Genomic DNA, 24,775 nt, shown 5'->3' with positions numbered 1-24,775 from the left:
GATATTAATTTAATAATACCATCAGTTTAACACCAAGTAGCCTAGCACATAAAAACCAGGGAGACAATACAAAATTATACGTAAATATAAGAGAGTTACCGCTAAGTGGTTAACTCTAGAGCTAGAAATAGCTCCTTATTCTGGTATAGCCACAGAAGTTGTTTCCACAAGAGAAATAACATTACCTTCAACGTAAGGAAAGTGAAATACAACGAAAAGATAGATTAATGCTGAACAATTGTTTCTTTATCAATATAATATGCAATTATACCCACATATTTATCTATAAGTCATCAGCAGCATTTGTCTTCGATACAATTTATTAGACCCTCACGGGCGATAAATACCCTTGCGGTCCAATCAATTGCATACATAGTTGTGATTTAGCTTCCCCGCCAAAAGCATGGTAAGAATATATATATATATATATATATATATATATATATATATAAATCACGTGATCATGTGATCACGTGACCGACCAGTCCATCAGATGTAGTTACACATCGCTGGTCACAATGCGTTCGCATTGTTTTAGCCTTTGAATGACGCCACCCCGCTGGCTAAGCGAGCAGGCCAATATATATATATATATATATATATATATATAAATCATCAAGTTTTTCCTGAAATTATTTTCTGCGATAACTTAGTCAGGGATACACGTTTCGCCTTAATTACAATTACAAGTATCTCATGAGTCATAATCTACAATTTAACCCCAACCGTTTAGAGGCATAAACTGTTAAGAATTCAAACTATTTTTGTCAATCGTAAAATATCGTTTATTTGCTTTAATCTAATTAATAAAAATATTGTTTAGCCAACATACACTGAGAACATTAATAATTTTTACGTATAAGACTTTAACATGTCGCATTTATCTGCCAAATTTTCTCATTGTACCACTACTACAGCTATTCAATGATGAATGAATGAATTTGATTTCATTTTCCTCCCCAATAACTATATTATATAAATCTAAATGTTTCCACACGATTAAATTTAGTTTTTAATATATTTGAATTAACCTTCTATTGTCTTCTCTACTGTATATTAGCCACTTGCATACGTCTAGTTACAGTAGATAACCGTGTTTTCTTTTTTAATGTCCAACATCAAAGTCCAATTATCATGTCGGCACCGATTACATATAAAATAATGATTAACTTGCACTTTCCTTTCCTTCTTACTTTATAATTCATAATTTCTTATTATAAATAATAATTTATCGTTGATATCCTAGAACAGGTTGTAATCTGTTGCATCCAGTTTTAGTAATTTCAAGAGTAAGATGATGGTTTATACAGATATTTGTGTAGTCTAATTCATTCTTATGAAAGAACACTTTCGTATGTATGTATGCGTGTATGTACGTGTATATTATGTATGTATGCGTGTATGTAAGTGTATATTATGTATTTTGTATGAATGTATGTATGTATATATATATGTTTATATGCATGTATGTGTATATATATATATGTGTGTGTTTATATGCATGTATGTGTATATATATGTTTATATGCATGTATGCGTATATATATATATATGTTTATATGCATGTATGTGTATATATATATATGTTTATATACATGTATGTCTATATATACATATGTATGTTTATATGTATGCATGTATGTTTGTGTATGTATATATATGTGCATTGGGTCCTCCCATAAATAGTGCAGTTGTTTTTAATTGCATGAGCTAAAAGTCAGAGTGAGGTGGAATTAACTAACGCAGATAGTAATTTTACCTTGTCCTTATCCTTAGGGCAAGTTTTGTAGAGTGGAGTTCGATTTTAACAGTTCTTTTTTCAAAGCTATAATGTAATTGACAAAGGAGCATATCCAGCATATATTACTTTATGAATCAAACAAAAGTAACAATGCAACGGAAAGTGAGAGAATTATTGATGCTGTATATGGCGATTGGACAATAAGCGCAAGCGAGCGTCAACGGTGGTTTCCAGAATTCCGAGCCAGAAACTACATCCTAAAGACAAGCTTCGTCTTGGAAGATTTGTAGAGCTATAGGGGCCTGTCCTGCTAAACCTGGTGGCCCAAAATCCCGAGGTAACTGTAAAAGAACTAGAAGAGAAGCTTGGATTTGGTCATTCAACCATTCATCGACACCTGGGTACCATCAGAAAAGTCAGAAAATTGGGTCAATTTGTGCTCTTTTTTGCGGCCGCATCTCACGAATAGACCATCTTCCGACCGAATAGTGACTGGTTACGAGAAATGGTTTCGCCATAAAAATGTCAAGCGTTGAAGACAAATGATAAACAACCCAGACTAATGAAGGTGTTCACCCACGTCAGTTGTTATATATTTGGTGGGATATGAAAGGTTTAGTGCACATTAAAATTTTAAACCTAAACTGAACGATAACAAAGACCTAGTGCGAGTAACTGGAGCGGATGAAGTCAGTATTTGGTTTCAAGATGAAAGGTCTTCTTCCATCAGGATAATACTCGGCCACAGAGAGGATTACATTACAAAGGTTGGAGCAGTTTGAATGGGAAACGATACACCACCCATCATATTCACCGGACATTGATCCTCTCTGATTGTCATTTAGACAGAAAAATATGAATTATGTAGACGTGTCAGAACAGTAGTGGAGAAGTATGTTTCGTTACGGACAAGCGAATTTTGGAAGAAGGGCCTTGAAACTCTACCAGATAGATAGAAGAGCGTTGTAGAAAATGAAGGGAAGTATATTTTAGATTAAAAAATAATTTGAATTTCATAGTTTTGAATAATAAAAGAAGTCTAAAAAAAACATTAATTTTGGGATGACCTAATGTATATGTAAGCATTTATATGCATGTATGAATGAATATATATATATATATAAAGAGAGAGATAGAGGCAGAGGGTGGAATAAAGAAATGTACATATAAACCCATCTCAAACACATGCATAACTTGCAAACAGACAATTATATCTATGTATAAAAATGTACATAGATTTCTCTTTCCATTTCTTACGAATATATATATATATATATATATATATATATATAATATATATATATATATATATATATATATATATATATATGTATATATATACATACACACACGGAAAGAGATTGTTCTGGATAAATTTCCCATACTCCTAATCTTATTCATTTCATGTGGAATGATTTTCTGTTAGTTTATTCTCTTAACAATAAGGAATAAACAAGATACATACAGTCGATTTTCTCTCGACAGATCTATATGGGAAAAGCGAAAAAAATATCTCCCCATTCATTATTTAAAGTAGGTTTCCCACGCACAATACTGCTGTTAAAGTTGTAGCAGTTTCTTCCGGGTATATGTCCGCTGTGCAACAATAGCATGGAAAAAAATTTGATATGAGAAAAAGCTGTATTCTGTCGAGTTGCTGCACTGAATTTAACCTCCATTACCATAATTAAAATTGCACTGCAAAAAGATGTACAAGCAAAATTGACGCCATTAACATTTTGGCATGGTATAACAGGGATAGTAAAAGAAGTTTAGAAAGAGATAAAACTGCCAAGTTATCAACATTTATCTTTTATACGGAATAAAAAGATAATGCTTTCAATAAATATTTTTTGACCAACCCTGAATGGATTCGTGAGATAACGTACTTAACATACACTATTCCGTTTATATATTAGTTGATAGGCTAAAAAGTTCTCAGAATATACTTCTGAATATTATTAGTTATTTATTTTAGATGGAAGCTAAAAAGTTTCCTCTTTTTAATTGTAAATATGTAAAAATACTTTTAAATGAAATCACAATCAATATACATAGTTGCCTATGTTTCTACATACACAGAGCCGCACAAAGTACGCACACATGTTTACGTACATCGAAGCTCGCATGAAGCTATGATTATCAAGAGTTATTTATGTAATGAAATTCAAAATATCTACTTGTACTATATTTCAGAACCACTACTAGCTCATGGTATATATCTTAAATATCATTACATAACAACTCTGGTATAATTTGTCAATGCAGGTTTAAGCGTTGGTGTGTTATTTTAATCTACGTAAAACACAATATTTGCAGAAATATATTTGGCCGTTTCCTCTAATAACCAACGCATGTTTATATAAACGAAGTGTCATTGAACAATTAGAAGATAATTATTTGTAACTGCGTTTACCTTGAAAATATCAGCGAATCAAAGTAACAACTGAAAGTCTTGATCAGGAGAGACCCCATATTTAATCCAAGTACACCGAAATTATCATAGAGGTGTCTTTTCCAGTACACTAATGTGATAATGACAATGAAAATGACAACTTTTTAGGTCATAAAATGTATGGGAGGAAACCGTTATTCCATTTTATACTTCATATTATTTCTGCAATTCTAATTTTATTGATACATCAACGTTGAATTACAAAACTGACCTATCTGAGATTCGGAATTAGAAATATAAAGGATATGACGAAATATTTAAGTTAATTTTCTCGACACTAACGATTCTGTGACTCCCTAGTTTTAAAGATGATACGTTACACTACGGGAGTCACAGAAGGAATCAAGAGGAATATAAACGGATAGCATGGTACCGTAGGCTGCAGGTAGTAATCCCGCTACGCATGCAAGATTGTAGGAGCTCTAAAAGAACCTGTGATAAAAAGAGATACTAATGATAATAATCGTTTCTACTATTGGCACAAATCCTGGAATTTTGTGAGAGGGGAATAGTCAATTACGTCGACCCCAGTCTTTTCTTGGTACGTGATTTATCGACCTCAAAAGGATGAAAAGCAAAGCAGATCTTCGTGGAAGCGGAAATCAGAACATAGAGACAGAGGAAATGTCACCTAGCATTTTCTTCGGCATGCTAATTATTCTGCCGCCTCATATAAGATTACCCAGAGATCGCAAACCTCCGTCAAAGCAACTTCAACGTCCTCTGAACGATTAGTCAGAGATGATTTTTATAATGAGAATATCTGAAATAAACTCAACAGCTCTCACAAACGAGAATACTAAAAATGAACCCGACCGCTCTCAAACATTAATTAGGAAAACAGGAAAAAAATCCAGAATCCTTGTCGGATACCGGATCGATCCCAAAATCTAAATGCAGCCCCCATATGATTCATGTACTTCTCGAGATTTTTACTCACTGTTCCCAGGGCTCCGACAATTATTGGTACTACTACCACCTTTTACATCGACCACAACTGCTTTACCTCCCAAGCTAACCTGTCATACCTATCGAATTTTCTTTCTTCCTTGTTGTCAGCTGGGCATGCTATATCTATGATCCAGCATAGTTTGTTTTCTTTCTCAATTAAGACTCTCTGGCTTCCTATTCTCTATCTCATGGTCGCACTGAATCATCATCATCATCATCATTATTATTATTATTATTATTATTATTATTATTATTATTATTATTATTATTATTATTATCATAATTATTTTCTGTCGACTTTGCCCTTTATCCTCTCGGGGTCGATAATTAAGTACCTGTGAAACACCGGTTCGATGTAATCGACTAGTCCCCTCCCCAAAATTTCATGGCCTTATGCCGTCAGTAGGAAGGGTTATCATTATTATCATCATTATCATCATTATTATTATTATTATTATTATTATTATTATTATTATTATTATTACTATTATTATTCTTGTTATATTATTATTAGTAGGAGTGGTGGAGGTTGTGGTGGTGGTGTTATATTTTGTTATCTGCAAATTTGATCGGATTAAAATTCCATACATTACAATTCCATACATATATTGAGAAGTAAAAGAAAAACAAAATTCGACCATATGTTGGTATAAATTTGTTTACTACTTACCAAAGCTTTAGTGATCATATTAAAAAGTGATACAAAATAAATTTAGACTATAATTCTTAATTCTTAAAATATAATTATTGATAAATTTGAAGCGAATGGCATGCATCAAAATTGTAGGTACATATATCCATAAATTCACAGATATAAATACTCAGATAATTCATAATCTAATTTTCCTAGGAAAACAATATTGATTACCTTTTTATTGCAAAAAAATCAAAAATTATATGAAGGAAAATAGAATTCAGAGATTCCTGAAGGAAATATGTTACAAATTATATTGAATCCAGAGATGGAAAATGAAAGTGATTTTCGTAAAATATATACTCCAATTATATTGTGAATTCAAATGCAAACAGGCAGCCATACACACATACACACACATACACACACACACACACACACACGCACACACACACACAAATATATATTGGATCTATTAATATGAATATCTCTATATTTATACTTAAATATTCATCGCCTGGAAGTCTTTATTTCTCTCGTTTTGCATGTATACGTATATGGATATTTTGTATTTCATACCCAGGCCGTTATGTTTAATATATTTAATTTGTTTATCCGCATAACTGCCTCTAAGTCTGCACAACTCGATCCTTTTTATAGCCATTCTTTACCCCGTGTAACTTATCCCTTGTAAACACATCGGGGTCTAAGTTTGAATCATTCCAACACTACTAAGTATCTTCTATACTGAATATCTCTAGATTTCATCTGTTAATTATATATTCCCTAATATGTGGATATATTAATGGATACTGCATCATCGTGTTAGAATTTGTGTGCATTTGTAGATACTAAAATGTAGTTACATACAAGCATACACAAATACATACATATGTCCGAGTGTGTGTGTGTGTGTGTGTGTGTGTGTGTGTGTGTGTGCAATATATAACTATTTAAATTCTACTCTTAAAAATATTGGAAATCTCCTAAAATCTTGTACTACCAACACTAAAATTTACCTCTCTCTGACCTGCACTTTGAGATAAACAGAATCAGTATTATCTGCAAATATTTAACGGATCCCTATCTTCTATGCAATTATAAGCTGTAGCAAAATCTTTAAACCATGACATGAATATGACAATCTGCCACATGGAACCTACGCAATAAAATAAAGTCTCTCTCTCTTTTAACACCATAATATATCTTTTCAATATGTTGTCCGCTCCGATATAATACACTTGTATGTTTAGGGCAGCGAGCTGGTAGAAACGTTAGCAGGCTGAGCGAAATGTTCTGAGTTCAAATTCTGACGAGGTCGATTTTGCCTTTCATCCTTGCGGGGTCGATAAATTAAGTACCATTTACGCACTGGGGTCAATGTAATCGATTTAATCTCTTTGTCTGTACTTTTTTGCCACCCCCATCTATGTTTAGCCCTCTGCGTGCAATAAAGAAATAAGAAACTGAAAGGAGCCCGTCAGATATATTTATCCTTTCGATCAAATATGTACCAGTTATGCACTGGGTCGATGTATCCGACTTAATCCCTTTGTATATCCTTGTTTGTCTATTCTATTTTAAGCCCCGTGTGGGCAACAAAGAAATATATACTATTGTATGTTCGAAAGTAATTCAAATAAAGAAATCTAAGAACTGATTTCTTGGTGTAACCATGGCTTTCCAGTGATCTGATGAGCTGGATTTCTTCTTTTGCATTAATTTGCGAATATACAGTTATATAATGCTGAACAGACATATGAATAAAGATGCACATATAATGACCTCATACTGTGAAACGGCCGTAAACCTCTATGTTAGGGCATAAGTACATATATATTCGCCCCATATACCTCCTCATTTTATGGTTTTATATATATCTTCGGATTTACTAAATTTAGTTACATTGAAATTACATTACCTTTTCTTTGTAAGTCATTATTGTGTAATCTGTTAACTGATTCCTAAGAAAAGCCTGCTGTGATAGCCACACAATTCTCAGAATAAACATCTTGTACTACTTCGGACATGCCAGCAGATGGAGTTTAAGCCGTTTGCCATATAATCATAGTCGGCGATATGGCCAGCAGCAGGACTTGTTCGATACGTGGCATCGTGATGTCATAACAGCGACAAAACATGTCTGTTACTCTGACAAAAGATCTGATGTGAGTTGTTTCGCTTCATTACGAAATACTTTCAGATTTTTGTTTACACTAGGCGCATCCACTATATATTCTCTTACGCCAAAAAGTTGCAGTCGACCCACGAACTAACACACATATTTTGTGTGTGTGTTCGAATTTGTTTACATACCTTGAGCTTTATCTAATACATATTTGAATATATATATATATATATAATGCATTTGTAAATATGTCGATACATGTGTGCACGCACACACACACAAATATGTGTAAGTGTGGCCATGAGATGATATTTATATTTTTGTAGAATAATATGGGATATTTTAAGCTATACACCCTTGTATCTGAAATTTACGAATATCCTATATAATAGCTCTATTTTTAGCTTACTTCTTTCCCAGCCATATTAGGTAATCTGCTCAATGATCTCCATCGGCATTTCTTTTCTCAACGAATGTTTTTGATTATGAAGATAAAATGTATATCCCGACGCACGGTTGTATTTAGTTGAGGTGCAACACTTTGTCATCGGGTGCTACTATCAGAATATGTTTTTTGAGAATCCCTTGTATTGCCACATCCCTCCACTTCCACCTCTATTTTGCAGACAATGTTTTAGCAACTTGTTATAGCAACTTACACTCATACAATATAAGCTGTCTAAATCAGATTAGATATTTCATGTATGCTCTGAAAATAAGTTTACTTATTTTTGCTCCAGGATTCATATGCTCACGTGCAATAACTTGATCAATATTTCGCTTAACACTTTTCATTGCAATAATGTGGAACGTCCAGTCTTGAAAACTTACTAATTTCTAAATATCACCCTACAGAATAAAGCAAATCTACATTTAAAAAAACCGTTTTCAGAGATTAAGACGCTATCAAAGGCACCTGTTAATACAGCATTTATTCGGAATACTTCTTACAGTTACCTGTCTCATATAATGTTTGATAGAAAATTTTGTACAATCATATAAATGAGTGTGGGGAAAATTTTTGAGATAAAAAATTCTGGTTCATTCTTCACTTTAGCGCTCAATATTTCTCCACTTAACTACATACCATTGTTTAACAAAAAGACTCCTAACATTAAAATTACCTGAATAGGTTTATTATTATTTTGATGGGATTCTCCTAAATGCTGTCTAAGTATGAATTATTTACGAATCGTTGTATATAAAATCTATTATATCTTAGAATTTAATGCACGTGTTTAGAGACGAAATTTAATGCTAAGAGCAAGAATGTATGTAAAAGAAAATCTGCATATTCCCTATTGTAATTACTACTTATTTATTGACATTTGGTTAAATGTAACACACCCTCGCCTACACCTTGGCATGCGTTTATATATATATATATATACACGAGTATGTGTGTATATATATACATACGAGTGTGTTTATATATATATATATACATACATACATATGAGTGTATATATATATATATATATATATGTGTGTGTGCGGGTGTGCCACCGAACCTCCCAAACCTAGACAACAATATCCAAGTCTAATCTAACTGAAATAATATTACCTGTGCAGAAAACCAAACAGTACTGATGTGATTTCCGCAAATTATGTATCCACAAATGTTCCAATTTAAAAAAGTGAAGGATCACTCAGAATAACGTCACTAAGAAATAATAAATTTACAATCAAGCATAACATATGCATATTCCCATCATCAGATGTCAGTTGGATATCACTATGGCTTCGAGACCTGAACAATACCATTCAATCCGGTGGTGTCAACACTGTTAAAATTACAAACACTAACTGGGAATCCACCAGCTTATTGCTACAAGCAAAAACATTAGTGTAAACAAATAATGATAACTTATAACGAAAAATCATTCCAAAAAGGTAATTCAGACTTTATAACAATGATAGTCTACCAGCTTCTCTGCTTCTCAAACAACATCGCATCACCAACAAATATAACACCAAAAAAGAGCTAAATAAAGACTAGTGGAATAGTACTACTCGTAAGCAACGTCCTCGAATGATATACAGGGGAAAGAAACTCTCTTAGATCAAAAGCTGTGAAATAAGTGAAGGCTATAAAACATATTGATTTTAAAAAATTGCTTATTAAACGTAAAGAAATAATTTTAAAAACGGGATTGGCGTTAGAAACGTCATCCGACGGAAGAAACCATGTGAAAACACACAATTGGTGTCTGCACAGCTCTCTGGCTGGCCAGCTCCATTGAAACCGTCCAACCCATGCCATCTCGGGAAACGAACGTTAAATGATGATGTGAATTATGATATGTATGTATAATTAAAACAAATAACTAATAATACGGCCTCACAACTAAGTGACTACATAATCCATTGTAATCAAACGGCCAAACAGCTCGTTACTTGGAAACACTTTAAATTAGCCATAATTAGAGAATATATATATATATATATATATATATATATATATATATATATATATATATATAGTGAACATCAACGTATACTCTTACAAACTATAATCATTGTATACTACTAACATAAAATTATTATCGAAATAATACTACCTATAGCAAAACCCCACGTGTTGCAGAGAAATTAACGGAAATCATACGAATGCTGTAACCCTACCATGCCAAAATTCTGAATGATCGACGTCAAACACACTCCTACCTAATCAAGTTTTGAAGTGTTTTTCAAGCGCATGTTTAACGGTTTTGATATGTGTAATATCTGTATTTCATGCTGTTTTGCAATAATGTATTATAGAATTGCTTTTGTAGCATTATTAATGTTGCTTCTCTTTTTTTCTTTTCAGGTAAGTCCAATTATGTTAAAATTACGCAGCATTCAGGTAATACACGAACACACTTTCTTTTTAATATTTTATAATGCTTTACTCATATCTATGATCTGCGAAACGTATGGAGCGAAGAAAAATATTTATTCACAGAAGGAAAGGCTGTTCCGAAGGCAGACTCCCTAAAAAAAAAAAAATTGTTTTCTGATAGAGTGAAATTGGGCGATAGACTATCAGTATGTAAATCTTAAGAGGCAAAAATTTCAACGAATTATGAACCATGATTTATTAATTATAATGCCCGAAATGTTAAAAAGGTTTTATTACAATTAAAATAGTAAATAAGCGCAACTGAATCTGAAGTCAAGATTATGTAATCACACTTATTCGTTTGTATATAGAAAAAAAGAGGACTGTCTTTTTAAGTAAATCTGACCGAAGCTTCAATGTGATATTCAACGGCATATAATGAGTAGTGCACTGACGTACATCGGAAAGAAACTAAAATGCAACTTACGTCTCGAGGAGGCACTGCTTATCCTGACATTCAAATCAAACATTAAATAAAGAGTTAATGTTAAACTGAACATATTTAGAATAACCTATAGATCATTTCAAATGAATAGAGTACTGATTAGTGAACCTTAAATAGTAGGTGGGTCTGCCTTTCTTGTTCCAATATATTTAGTATATTTAACGTACCTAATATTATTTAGCATTTATTTTTATCTAATTATATTAGTTATATTGACTAATTATTAGTATTGATGTTGACGTTCTTCCTGCTGGTCTTTTATTTAGGTTCTGAATTTACATTAATTATTTTCAACTTATTTTTAAAATTTTGCTTTAATATAGTTTTAATTTATTTTCTTTTAAACACTTTTTATGTTACTTAATTTATCAGAATCGTATGAGAGTGGATTTCACAAGACAAACATGAAATGTAATCCAGGTATTCCACAAAAATATAACTTATTTTAATGCCTTTGTCAATCATATATATTATATATCGAGAGAGAGAGAGAGACGGGGAGTGGAGAAATATATGCATATTTTCATTTTGAAAGGCTAATAAGACTGAAACTCACCCTCCCCTTGGCGAGAGAACACGAAATATATGCAGTGATATATATATATATACATACATACATATATATATATATATATATATATATATATATATATATATATATATATATATATATATATATATATATTTGTGTGTGTGTATGAGAAGATAATCCTTGTAGGCCTAGCACAGACTTAAGTAACGACTCAGCACTGTAAAAGCTTAAGATTCAAGGACACACAACATTTCAGTACTCCACTAAACAACATCAGTGATCTGTGAGCTGTAGACGTATAAGTGTTTAAATGAAATTTGGACAAATTCTTATCTTAAGTGCGAAATAATCCCACCTCAAACCAGGGTACACAAAAAGGGTAGCTTTGTCAAACTTGCAAATTCACCAGAAACATTTCAGGAGAAACGCCTTGCAAGTGTGTGTGTAGAGATAGATAGAGAGAGAGAGAGGGCGGAGAGAGAATATGAGGTATTTAGTTCACTGGTGGTATAAAAGAATAAGTACGGTGAATATGTACAATAATTTGTCATCCGTTAGTTTCCAAGTTGAGGCTGGAGCTAGGGATTCGTATTAGGCTTCCATATTGACAGGTATACATTATATTAGAGGGAAAAGGACAACAAAATACAAGGCAGGACGAATATCAGAAGTCATTTAGGACAAGATGAATTCGAATTCTTACAGCTTCATCCGAATTGATAGTTTAGTATGTTCGTACTCTTGGTATTCTATCATCAGAGACAATGTGATATTTATGAAATTTCAAGACAGGGAACTTCACAGATTACAAAGAATAAAATAGAAGAATGAAAGAGTAAAAGTAGATAGTAAAATACAGACAGAAGAATAAAGTTCAGAATTCATCTTTTTCCAGAGGGTATGGCGGTTGGTCTTTACTTCTATGACGGTATATGCTCTTAGGTAAATTCCAGGTAAACTCAGGCAGTATTTTGTCCGTGGTTAACTAGTAGGGAAATGGTCCACCTGGGTATATAGAGTGAGAAAATCAGACATCAAGATAGACAGAAATGGATTGTGATGGAGTGAATAGAAGAGAGAGAACAGAAAGAAATGGGATAGGTTGGGAAAGAATGAATGAGAGCGAAATTAAAGTAAAAATCAAAATAATAATCAAATATAAAATGTAAAAAAATAAAGATAAGATGCCAGTACTATTCTTCGTAAATGTAAGTTCTGGATGAGAGGCCAGGTGTTAAGTCTTTAGTTATGTGGAGGAAGGAGGTATTATTTCTATTAATTACATTGATGAATTCTAGGTTAGGTGTCGTCAGAGAGAATATTTAGTTCAGTGGTCAATAGGGAAAGCTAAAGTCAGATGTCTCGCTAAAGAGGGTATGCATAGGATAAAACTACAATTAAATGGATAAAAGATATAAATTAAAGACTTAAAAATTAAAAGTTAAAAATCAAATTAAAAAGTTTAAGAATTGAAGCTACTTATGTTGAGAAGAAAAAGAAAAGGAAATACGTACATATATTGTAACGACCATGGATACATATAGGAAATTATGTGTGTTCATTTTCCTTGCATTAAGACCTATGGAAGAATCTAAAGGTGCGATAGAATTTATGCTTAAATCTAGAGAATGCTTCGCGTTCTTAATTGGGTAATTGCAGTGAATTATGAATTAATATTTGGAGGGCTTCTTTCATGCAGAGTACACATGTGGAGCGCTGGCCATATTATGAGACACCAGAACCTATTATGGCGCAGGATATCCTATATGGTACTTTCCTATTTATCAGATGGCGTATGTGGTTGGCTAGGGACGTGGATTTGCTATGTTTCTCATATTTCAAATAGTTTAGATGTGCAGAATATCTCTCTTTAAAATTAATAGTAGACTCGATATAGTAGCTAGTAGAATAACGTAACATGTGGATAATGCACTTGTATACCACGTTAAACCTTCCGCAATGGGCTTGCTGCTGGCTACCAGTCTTACGTGGGTTAGTTGTGGAAAGGGAAGATGATATACTATTTATGGACAAACTAAAGTTTAGAGTGGTAAGTGTCTTTAACATTATTTTGTCCTATCACTAACAAAGCTGAAGACAAGCCAATTAATAAGCTTATATATATATATATAGACCTGTATGTATGTACGTATCTGGGAATGTGTGCTTCTAAATATTTTCCAAATTGCAAGTGGATATTGAATCAAAGCCGTTATTATTATTATCTGAGCCAAAGGGATGAATGTCAATACTAACTTGAGGTACACCTGGACATAGCACGATAAATAATTTTCTTCGACCTATATCCATTTGTGAAAATTAATAGCCCCTGATAAATATATATATATACACATATATTTAAATATTCATATAACCATTCATTTAGTAATAGAACTCGTTTAAAATTTCATTGAATTCTATCATCCGCAGTGTAAATAGCTTTAACATCCTTTTGTCCTATCTCTAACAAAGCTGAAGACAAGCCAATGAATTCATATATATATATATATATATATATATATATAAACATGTCCCACCTTTATTTACGTATCTGTGTGGTTTGTTTGCTGCTTACTTTCTCAATTACAAAATCGCCTCAAGTTCTTTACTGCTGACGATGCTAGTCATCACTGTTTCTATACAAAATATTTATATCCCAAAGTGCATTTATCCACTTATCTTCTACTAGAAATCTATTTTAATATTTATTTGTCTACCTATCTAACTAGCAAGCTATTAAGTTGCTTTGCACAAAGGAGAAATGGCTTTCGTATTTACTGAACCAAAACGATAGTGGAGAATATAAATTTGATAAAACGACTATTTAAAGCTCTTACAAAAGGTAAGATCGATAATTCGGATAGCTGTAGGCATTTCTGGAGTCTGTGTAAGGTTTCCAACTCAAACAATAGTCTACAGACTGATAAGCAAGTAGCGACACTATTAGGGTGAACTGAAGTATAAAAGTCTAATCGATATAGTGATCAATATATTAGGAGTAGACTGTATCGTTATGGAGGGAAAGCGTTTATGTATATTTTTTAATGTAATCGTTTAGCTCTGCTATAATGACGGAATTGAAAAATAGTGGATTACACCACAGCATTTGAACTGATCTTCAACTGTCGTTTCTCTGTTAGAGCAAACAGAACGACTTCAAAAATCTATTAAGGACGTAAATATTTGAAGCTGAAATACAGTCTGTTCATAGCACTTGATATTGGAACTCTAAGGCTATACATAACGATCGATCTTTATTCTTTTATTAAATGATTGCTGTGATGTATGTTTTACAATGTTTATGTGAATCTCTCTTCATCTGTGTATGTATACATAGATGTATCCATTTCATTCTCTCTCTCTCTCACTCTCTATCTCTAGCTCTCTATCTTCACTCACTTTTCCCTCACAGTTTATCTACATTGTAGTCTGACTTTCTATTTGTAAATAAGTGTTGCTATGATTATAATCATTTAAATCGACCAGGCGCTAACTCCAATACTTTAAATTCGCAAATACATGAAACAAAAACTCATACACATACATCTGTGCGAACATATATCTCACACGCACATATATATGTGTGTGCGCGTGTGCGTCTGCAAAGTTTATGTATAGCTGTTTTGTCTATAAACTGCTTCAAGAATCATCAAAGATTTGCATATAACCAGTTAAATCACAACTCTGATGGTTGTGGAATCAGCTGTTTGGATTTCTAGACGACACAATTTGCAAACTGAAGCTAAAACTTTAGATATAGTACCATACACTCTGCATTAAATGCGTTGAGTATATTATCAGCCACCTACCTTTTTTCAATAAGGCTGTTCATGTGTATATACGCGAGGGATTTTTGCATTTACAAATCTGTAACACATGAAGTAGAAATCACTTCTCTTTTCTGTAGGAAGATCACACTCCACTGACTAAAGCAAGTAAAACTAAAAGTTGAAAAGTAAGCAACTGACTAATTTTCCTAAATTACATATAAATTTTTAAGACACGTGATTAATAATATTCAGTTAATATATATATATATATATATATATATATATTATGATAAATCTCAGAGCGAGTTATAAACAGTAGCGGTAACACATCGTGACGCATATTTGCCTTAGGGGTTAGCCATATTCAAATGGCAAATATGCGTCACTATATATATGTATATATATATATAACGGGAAGCTTTATGAAAATAAACAAAAGACGAAGGCAGGTGGAAAACAAACGAACAATTGTATTAGTATGGCGCTCAGGAAATATAAATAAAACAAGTCTTTAACGTTTCGAGCCTACGCTCTTCACAGAAAGATACCAGAGAGAGAAAAAACACAGAAAGAAGGAGAGAAAAAAAAATGCGTGCAGTAGCTAACGAATCAACATGGCGATCTGATTTCGGCCCAGAGGTCAAAGATCAAACATGAGACGCGAGAGCGAAATAAGGGGAGATAATAGGGTTGATAAATGGGTTGAGGGTCCAGCTAAAAGTGCGTGGGAGGGGTCTGGATGTGTGTATGTATAGGGTTGGTGTATGTATTAGTATGTATAGGGTGTGGTGTGGTGTGTGTGTGTATGAGAGAGTATTGTAGTAAGTAAGATTGGTCTGGACGTGCGTATGTATGGGGTTGGTGTATGTATTAGTATGTATAGTATGTATTAGTACGTATTGGTATGTATAGGTATGTGTGTGTGTGTGTGAGAGAGTATAAGTGAGTATGGGGGTCTGGACGTGTGTATGTATAGGGTTGGTTGTAAGTATTAGTATGTACTAGTATGTATTAGTACGTATTAGTATGTATTAGTTGGTGTGTGTATTAGTATGGCACATCATATGTGATGTGATGTGTAAAGTTATGTGGTGTAGTGAGGAGAAGAGGGGGAGGGGGAGAAGAGGGGGAGGGGGAGAAGAGGGGGGGAGAAGAGGGGGGGAGAAGGGGAGGGGAAGAAGAGGAGCGGGGGAGGAGAAGAAGGGGGAGGAAGAGGAGGGATGGGGAGAGGAAGGGAGGAGGGGGATGAAGGAGGAAGGAAGGGAGAGGGGAGAGAGGGAGTGAGGGAGCAGAGGGAAGGGGAAGAGGGAGGGATAAAGAGGGAAGAAGGGAAGGGGAGTAGGGGTGAAAGGATGAAGGACTGAAGAAGTAGTGGTCGGGGGGAGAAAGGATAGGGAGGAGGGGGAGGGGAGAGGGGGTTAGATGAGGAGGGGGGAGAGTTGAGACCAATGGCGTATAAGAGCGAAGAGAGAAGATAATTCCTGTTCACGGCGCAAACGGGAATCCGGATGGCCTCTGTGTAAGGACAAACCGAACACAGATAGGTGTTGCAAGGAGTGACCGGTGGAGCGGAAATGGCGTGAGACCGGTGTGTCGTTCGCAAGGTGGATGTCACGAAGTTGTTCCGCGAACCGGTCAGCCAAGCGGCGTCCCGTTTGTCCGATGTACAAGGAATTGCAGAGAGAGCAAGAGATGCAATAGATAATATTGCTAGGGTCGATGGTGGGTGCTAGTGAGGCGGGTGGTGTTGGAGAGGTAAGGGCAAGTGCGGCAACGTGGGCGGGAGCAGGGGAACGAGCCGGGTTGGGAGGTAGGTCAGGGAAGGAGCTATGACCAAAAGGTCTCGAAGGTTGTGGGCTCGTTTGAAAGAGGGGAGGGGTCGGTTAGGGAAGAGGTGTGAAGTGGACGGGTCGGACTGGAGATGACGGAAAGCTCGAAGAATGGTGCGTTGGAGACGTAGGGTCGTGGGGTGGTGGTAAGTGAGGGGGAAAAGGGAGGCGGGAGACTACAGGGCGGGTTCAGGGAGAGAGAGCAGATACACGGTCCACGGACCGTGCTCTGGCAAGGGCGGTGTGGATAGTGGATGAGGGGTATCCAGTAGGGTGAAGTGGTGAGCCATACGTTGAGACTGAGTCTCAAAGTCATGGTCGTCACTACAGAGCCTACGTAGACGGAGGAATTGGGAATAGGGGATGGAAAGCTTGGTGTGTCTGGGTGTGAGGAAGAGAAGTTGAGGTATGAGTGTGAGTCTGTGTGTTTGTAGTGAATGGAGGTGGTAAGAGTGGAGTGAAGAATGCTAACCGAATGTCGAGGAAGGAGACAGAGGGTGGAGATAGCGGAAGTGGAAGTGGAGGGCTGGATGGAAAGATTGGACGAAAGAGAGGAAGGAATCTAGATGTTCGCGGGAGAGTGAGGTGGCACCGATAATGTCGTCAATATAACGACCATATAGTTCAGGAGGGGACCAGTGAAATTAGAGAATATTTGGGCCTCAACATAGCCAACGAACAGGTTCGCATAGTTGGGGCCCATTCGCGTTCCCATGGCCACTCCCGAGACCTGATGGTAGAACTCGCCCGCGAACGAGAAGCAGTTCAGAGTAAGGACAAGTTCGGCCAGACGAATGAGTGTGGAGGTGTCAGGTACAGGGTTAGAGCGGAGGTCAAGAAAGTGTCGAAGGGCCTGCAGTCCTTCGTGGTGAGGGATAACAGTATAGAGGCTTTGGATGTCCATAGTAAAAGGATTTTGGAGGAGCAGGGAGGAAAGGAGAAAGAGTTGAAAAGCCGGAGGAGAGCATGGTTGGTATCGTGGATGTGGGAGGGAAGAGATGCCACTAGGGCGGCAAGGACACGGTCGAGGTATTTAGAGATGAGCTCCGTGGGGCAGTTACAGGCGGAGACGATGGGGCGGCCAGGGTTGTTGGGTTTTGTGGATTTTGGGGAGGAAGTAAATGGGGGGTACGTGGGGTTCGCACAATTAGGTTGGATGCGGTGCGGGGGAGACGGGAGGACGAGATGAGGTCTTGGACGGTAGAGGATACCGTCTGTTGGTAGCTACGTGTGGGGTTAGAGGGCAGAGGGGAATAGAAGAAGGATCGTGTCATTCTTGGCGGAAAGCCTCGGCCCTATAGAGGTCCGCGCGCCACACCACTACAGCTCCACCCTTGTCAGCCGGTTTGATGATAATGTCAGCGCGACGTTGGAGGGAACGAAGAGCCAAAAGCTCAGCCGGGGAGATGTTGAGGCGGCGTTGGCGCCTGGAGAAGTTGAACCGCTTCAATGCACGCTGACAAGCGCCCGCGAAAAGATCCACTGCTAGGATCTGGCCAGGGGCAGGCGTCCACGGGGATGGTCGGCGGCCCAGGCCAGTGAAGCAGTCGTCCTCTTCGTGGGGTGTGGGTGGCGAGTCGTGGTAATGCGCACCCAACCGGACACGGCGCACAAAGCTGTGGATATCAACTCGCGTCTGGAATTCCTTACAGGATGGAGTGAGGGGGATGAAACGCAGACCCCTACCAAGGACGGAGCGTTCAGCCGCAGAGAGGGGAAGATCGGGGGGAATGGTAACAACAGACGGAAGTGGAGAAGGGGTGGGTGGAATAGAAGTAGGAGGGGTGGTAGGTCTCGTGGAGGTCTGAGGGGGAGGGATTGGGGAGGTGTGTGGGGGGTGGTTGGGCGGGGCAGTAGGGTTAGGTGTAGGTGGATGGAGCCTAACGGGAGGGGAGAAGGGGTTGTAGGGAGGGGCAGTGGGGTTAGGTGTGGGTGGATGGAGCCTATCGGGAGGGGAGAAGGGTGGTGGAGGAGTTGGGGTAGTGGCGTCGGGTAGGGTGGAATGGAAGAGTGATTGGAGTTTACGAAGTTTGGTATCAGAAAGAAATTGATGGAAGAGTTGATTCAAATGGATAATGAAGCGTAGCGTGTTTGGAGCATAGAGAGGCGGCAGAGAGGAGAAGAAGGTGGAGAAAGCAGGAGGAAGAAGGCGGTTGATGGCATGTAGTTTGGAGAGATTGGAGCGAATGGTGGCCCGCATAAGGCGGTAAGATGTGGTGCGGAGTATGGGTAAGATGGAAGTGGTTTCACCAGGGCACGCTTACATAATTTGAGGAGGATTGCTGGAAAACCATTCGGACTAGCAGTTGTGTTTGCGTCCACCTCATCTCTGGCTCTAGTATATCTTCTTTGCTAATATCGATGTATTCCAACGTAACTGCCTCGCTAGTTGTAGTTGAGGCGGCAAAGAAATCCATTCGTTCGATCATTTGTCGGTGTTCCAACGGGGTGGTAAAGACATTTTTGAACTGGTCATTCAGTACCTCATTGATCCTGGTTGGACTGTGTGAGGGGACTATCCTCCTGGAAGTGGGGTCCTACTTTACAAAGCCTTCTGAGTCTGTTTCTTTGGTATAATGAAAGAAAGCATTCACAACTAATGTACATGTATTTCATATTTGTATGAAATATATGTACATTAGTTGTGAAGAATCGCATTTTGTGAATTACAAATAAAAGAAAGTAATTAGAACAAATTTATCAAAATTTCATGGTTTTTTTAGTTTTAGGCCACGCTCTGTATATATATATATATAATATATATATATATATATATAATTCCTTGTCCTCTCTCTCTCTCTTTCTCTCACACACTATATATATATATATATATAATATATATATATATATATATATATATATAATTCCTTGTCCTCTCTCTCTCTCTTTCTCTCAACACTATATATATATATATATATATATATATATATATATATAAAGATGCAATTTTGATAAGCATTTCTATTTGCTAAATTTTCATTGCAAATTACAATGAAATATAGTATAATTAATCATATCCATACACGATACATCCATTCTTATTCCGTAGATTTGTTCTGTGTTCTTGTTCGAAGACATCTTCAATGAAAATAAGGAGAAACTAAATAGCGTCATTAAACGTTGTCATATTTGCATAAATGATATTCAAGTGTTTATATAGAATTTAATTCTCGTTGTCAAATTATATTTGAATTCCTTAAGAGTGTGTTCTGACTAGACGATGTCTCAACTGTTAGAGATTTCTCTGCTTTGTCGACCATATTGCGACACACAATATTTCATATATGTACTTCAAGTGTTGGTAGAGGCGCAATGGTCCAGTGGCTAGGGCAGTGGACTCGCGATCGGAGGATCGCGGTTTCGATCCCCAGACCGGGTGTCTTGTGTGTTTATTGAGCGGAAACACCTAAAAGCTCTACGATGCTCCGGCAGGGGGTGGTGGCGACCCCTGTTGTACTCTTTCGCCTCAACTTCTCTCACTCTTTCTTCATGTTTCTTGAGTAACGCTGCGATAAGACTGGCGTCCCGTCCAGCTTGGGGTGGGGAACATATACGCCACAGAAACCGGGAAACCGGGCCCATGAGCCTGGCTAGGCTTGGAAAGGGCGCATATATAAATAAAAGCTTCAAGTGCTGACTTTACCATTATGTGAGTACAATATACTAACAATTATTCGGCATAAGATCAAAGTTATTTTGAAATATTAAAATAAATGTATTGATTATATTTTGATGGACCTAAATGGTAGGATACATTTCTAGATCAGTTTAGAATAAGTTACACGTACAATAGTTTACAAATGAAGCCCATATTAACTGACAGCCTTTAATACAACTCAGCATTTCCATTTAGTCACATACGACTGTCGGGTGTGGGTACATCTGTTTAAGAAATTGCTGGCTTTTATTCAAGGGTATTAGTAATCTTCCTCTCTCTAAGATTCTGACAAATTTACGTAGTTATACCACGCCGGTAAATATTACTCTTTAGAGATTAGGACAAGGTTTATATTGCAATTTAGATATCATCCCTCTACGTTGTTGATTTATCACGGCATCTCATTTTAATTCCATCGCTTAGTTCTCGGTAAAGAGAGCATTTAAATTTTCTCATTATACTCTGATGAATATATCTTTTAAGCGTTTATGCATAGAAATAAACCTTGTATTATGGCAAAATGTAACAGCTTTTAGCATTAAATCTTGAACTATAGCGCAATGTTAAGAGAAATTGTATGAAACGAAAATGTGCATTGTTTAAAACACATTGTTCAAAAAAATTTTTAAACTTTTACATTGTCGCTATACAATTTCAAAATTCACATTTACACTGCTGAGTTGATTTGTTTTTGAATGTATCAATATATATATATATATATATATATATATATATATATATATATATATATATATATATATATATATATATATCAACGTACATACATAAATATGTATACACACACATATATATATATATACATATATATATATATATATATATATATATACACGTACACACACGCGCGCGCACACACATGTATGTATATACATATATTGATATATATATATATATATGTACACACACACATGTATGAATATATATTTATATATATATTTATATATATATATATTATATATATATATATATATATATATATATATATATATATATATACACACACATGTATGAATATATATATATATATACCAGCAATTTGCACATCAAAAATGTTTAGGCAATTTTACAGCTCGTCTATCATATTTTAAATGTAATGGGCTGAATCAAATTATCGAAGATGAATCACCAAACATTTCGAGTACCTGGTTTGATGTCAATGCATGTTATTACGTATCAATTGACAGAGACTAATAGAAATAAGCTAAATATATAACTTTAATATTCTCCAGACTATTGCAGAAGTCAGTTTTCTCTCTGTATAGCTAATGATCACAAACATGTAGGTATATACTTCGCAGTTTGTTCGGGGCTACAATTTCAGTTAAATTGTGATTGATTCCATTAAATTGATTAACTTAAATATTCATGTCGGATTATCTACATTTAAATGTTTGGCTATTGACATTTCCTTCCATTCTATTACATTTGACACATTTTACAAATTCTTTTATAGTTTTATCATTGATCTGTTGCTTTAGGGAAATATTGAATATCGAATTGATGTATGCAGGTCTTCACTACTTGCAGACATATTGGTATTAAATCCATTTTAAGTGTTCGTGTTATTAATTAGTCACAAAGAAGCTTGAGCCGTGCGGACATTTATGAAATCGGTGAAACTCTGACCTCCGGACTTCTTTCTCTGGAACACTGTAGAGATTTATAAATTTTTCTGAAGAGAAAATGTTATCAGTGGAAATTGATTTGGCTCTTATTTCTAGAAGGTTATATAAAGGAACCATCCTAGAGGTGGTGGTCCTTTTAGCGGTTGACTGGCCTCTCTAAATAAGGTTCGATTAAGCAGACCAACAACCTTTAGCTTTTGCCTCAGTTGTTTTTGTGTATCAAAATTGAAAAAATGTAGTAACACAAGCACAGTTGCACCGTTCTCTGTTGTCCTTATTCGAATGGCATCCTATTTCTAGTAAACCTTTTCCACAATACCGGGTCCAGTGCAACACATCAATCTGTAGTGCATACGGAGGTAAACTCGGTTGGAAACCGCTTGGAATGATAATTTAGGCCGTTTTGTCTCCGATTGGTCATAAAATATTCGCATCACAGGATGGCATATTAAACCTCCGTTTCATTTCTTGCTGCCATCCATATGGCTATTTGCATATCGTTTTTTATGAAGTTTTGTGTAGTCAATTGTCACACCAAACACATTATCAGTATTTCCATGGTACGCGGTGTTTGGCCATGCTTTACAGTAGTCAGCCATCTCCAAGATTTATTTATAAATACAAAAAAAGCTTCGTATTGCATCATCACCTTCAGCATAGAAAAAATTGTCATGTGTCAATCACATCGCTCTCCAGAAATGTTCTACCACACAACCATATAGCATTATCCTGCTATCGAACATCTGTCAGAGACTTCTTATGCATTGCATGGTGAAACCCAATTACATGAACTGTGTACTTTGGGGCAGAATGTTGCCTTTATTTTGATGTTGCTATCAGAGTATTGCATTCCATATTTAGTTTACAAAAATAACAATATCATCCTTATTAGTTCAACCTCGGCTTCACTTGGATGTCTAAGGTTTGGCTTGGGAGGCATTCATCAATGTAAAAAAGCGTCATCGAACGTGGCACGTCCGTATCAGCAGAGATAATATCCAGGCATGTAAGGAAAATATACATAAAGGCAGCATATCAAAATCCCAGTTTAGGAAAACAAAGATATTAGAATGGCAACAGAGTTAAAGTGATATGTTGATGTAAAAGTTCAGTTTTTCAATTACTGAATTTAATAAAGTGCATACCGATCAAGACAATGAGGCACCAAGTCAAGCATTTCTCATGGTCGAAGAGTGCAAATTGGACGTCACTATATGCAATCGGGTGTTTACCTGTAATGCATCTGAAACTTTGAACTGCACTGGACATCCGATTTCAATGTTTTAATTTGCATTGATTAGTTGAACTTCGGTAGATGCTATGCAATTAGCAAACAGATGAGTTCGAATATTTTTTTGAAATCACTATGAGAGTGTTATAAGGAGGCAGTTGGTGCGGTTGATGAAATCATCCTTAAGAATTATAAAATCCAAAACTGAGGTTGAATCGTGCTACGCCACTGTATTCAGCCAGGTGTGAATATCTTATACTACAAAATCATAAAAATTTCTGTTCATACATCATAAGCAACCGGGTGCTTTCACTTTTTACGCACATACACACAACACACAGACACAGAAACATACACACTAACATACAGTCACATACATACTGACACACACGTGTATGTGTGAGTGTACGTGTTTGTAGTTTTCTCACTACTTAGCAACAAGTATACAATTAAGTCTTTGTAATTTAGAGATTCGACGAAATAAAACAATAATAAACAGAAACACAAACGTACTGGGATTGATTGAATGAAGTTTTTTTAAAGAAGTGCATCAGTATTGCTGTACGCTAGAGATACAGGAAATTGATAATCTAGTGAGAATTTGAGCTTGTAACAGCTGAATGACCTACCAAATTAAAAAGGGAGCGAAATTGCGGAATAACGTATTTTAAATCATCATAAATTAAATCAGAAAAGTTCAGTTTGTCAAGAGTAGACAGTAGGTACAGGAGTGGCGGTGTGATAAGTAGCATGCTTACCAACCACATGATTCTGGGTTCAGTCCCACTGCGTGGCACCTTGGGCAAGTGTCTTCTATTATAGCCTCGGGCCGACCAAAGCCTTGTGAGTGGATTTTGTAGACGGAAACTGA

At 35.9% G+C, this 24,775-nt stretch overlaps 1 protein-coding gene and 1 long non-coding RNA gene across 2 annotated transcripts in view; both read left to right on the top strand.

Moving 5' to 3' along the window:
• Nucleotides 1–24,775, top strand: part of LOC115216511 (glutamate receptor-like) — a 701,885-nt gene that overhangs the window by 162,994 nt on the left and 514,116 nt on the right. The window lies entirely within an intron of this gene.
• LOC118764044 lies at nt 1,479–24,775 on the top strand. The gene is made up of 3 exons (XR_004999834.1): nt 1,479–1,519; nt 6,832–6,836; nt 24,624–24,775. It is a non-coding gene; the product is annotated as an uncharacterized LOC118764044 (long non-coding RNA).

The sequence above is a fragment of the Octopus sinensis genome, linkage group LG1 (genome assembly GCF_006345805.1).
Source record: "Octopus sinensis linkage group LG1, ASM634580v1, whole genome shotgun sequence".
In the NCBI taxonomy this organism is placed as follows: Eukaryota; Metazoa; Mollusca; class Cephalopoda; order Octopoda; family Octopodidae; genus Octopus; species Octopus sinensis.
Note: the sequence above shows the minus strand (reverse complement) of the source record. Positions and strands in the feature narration are given on the sequence as shown.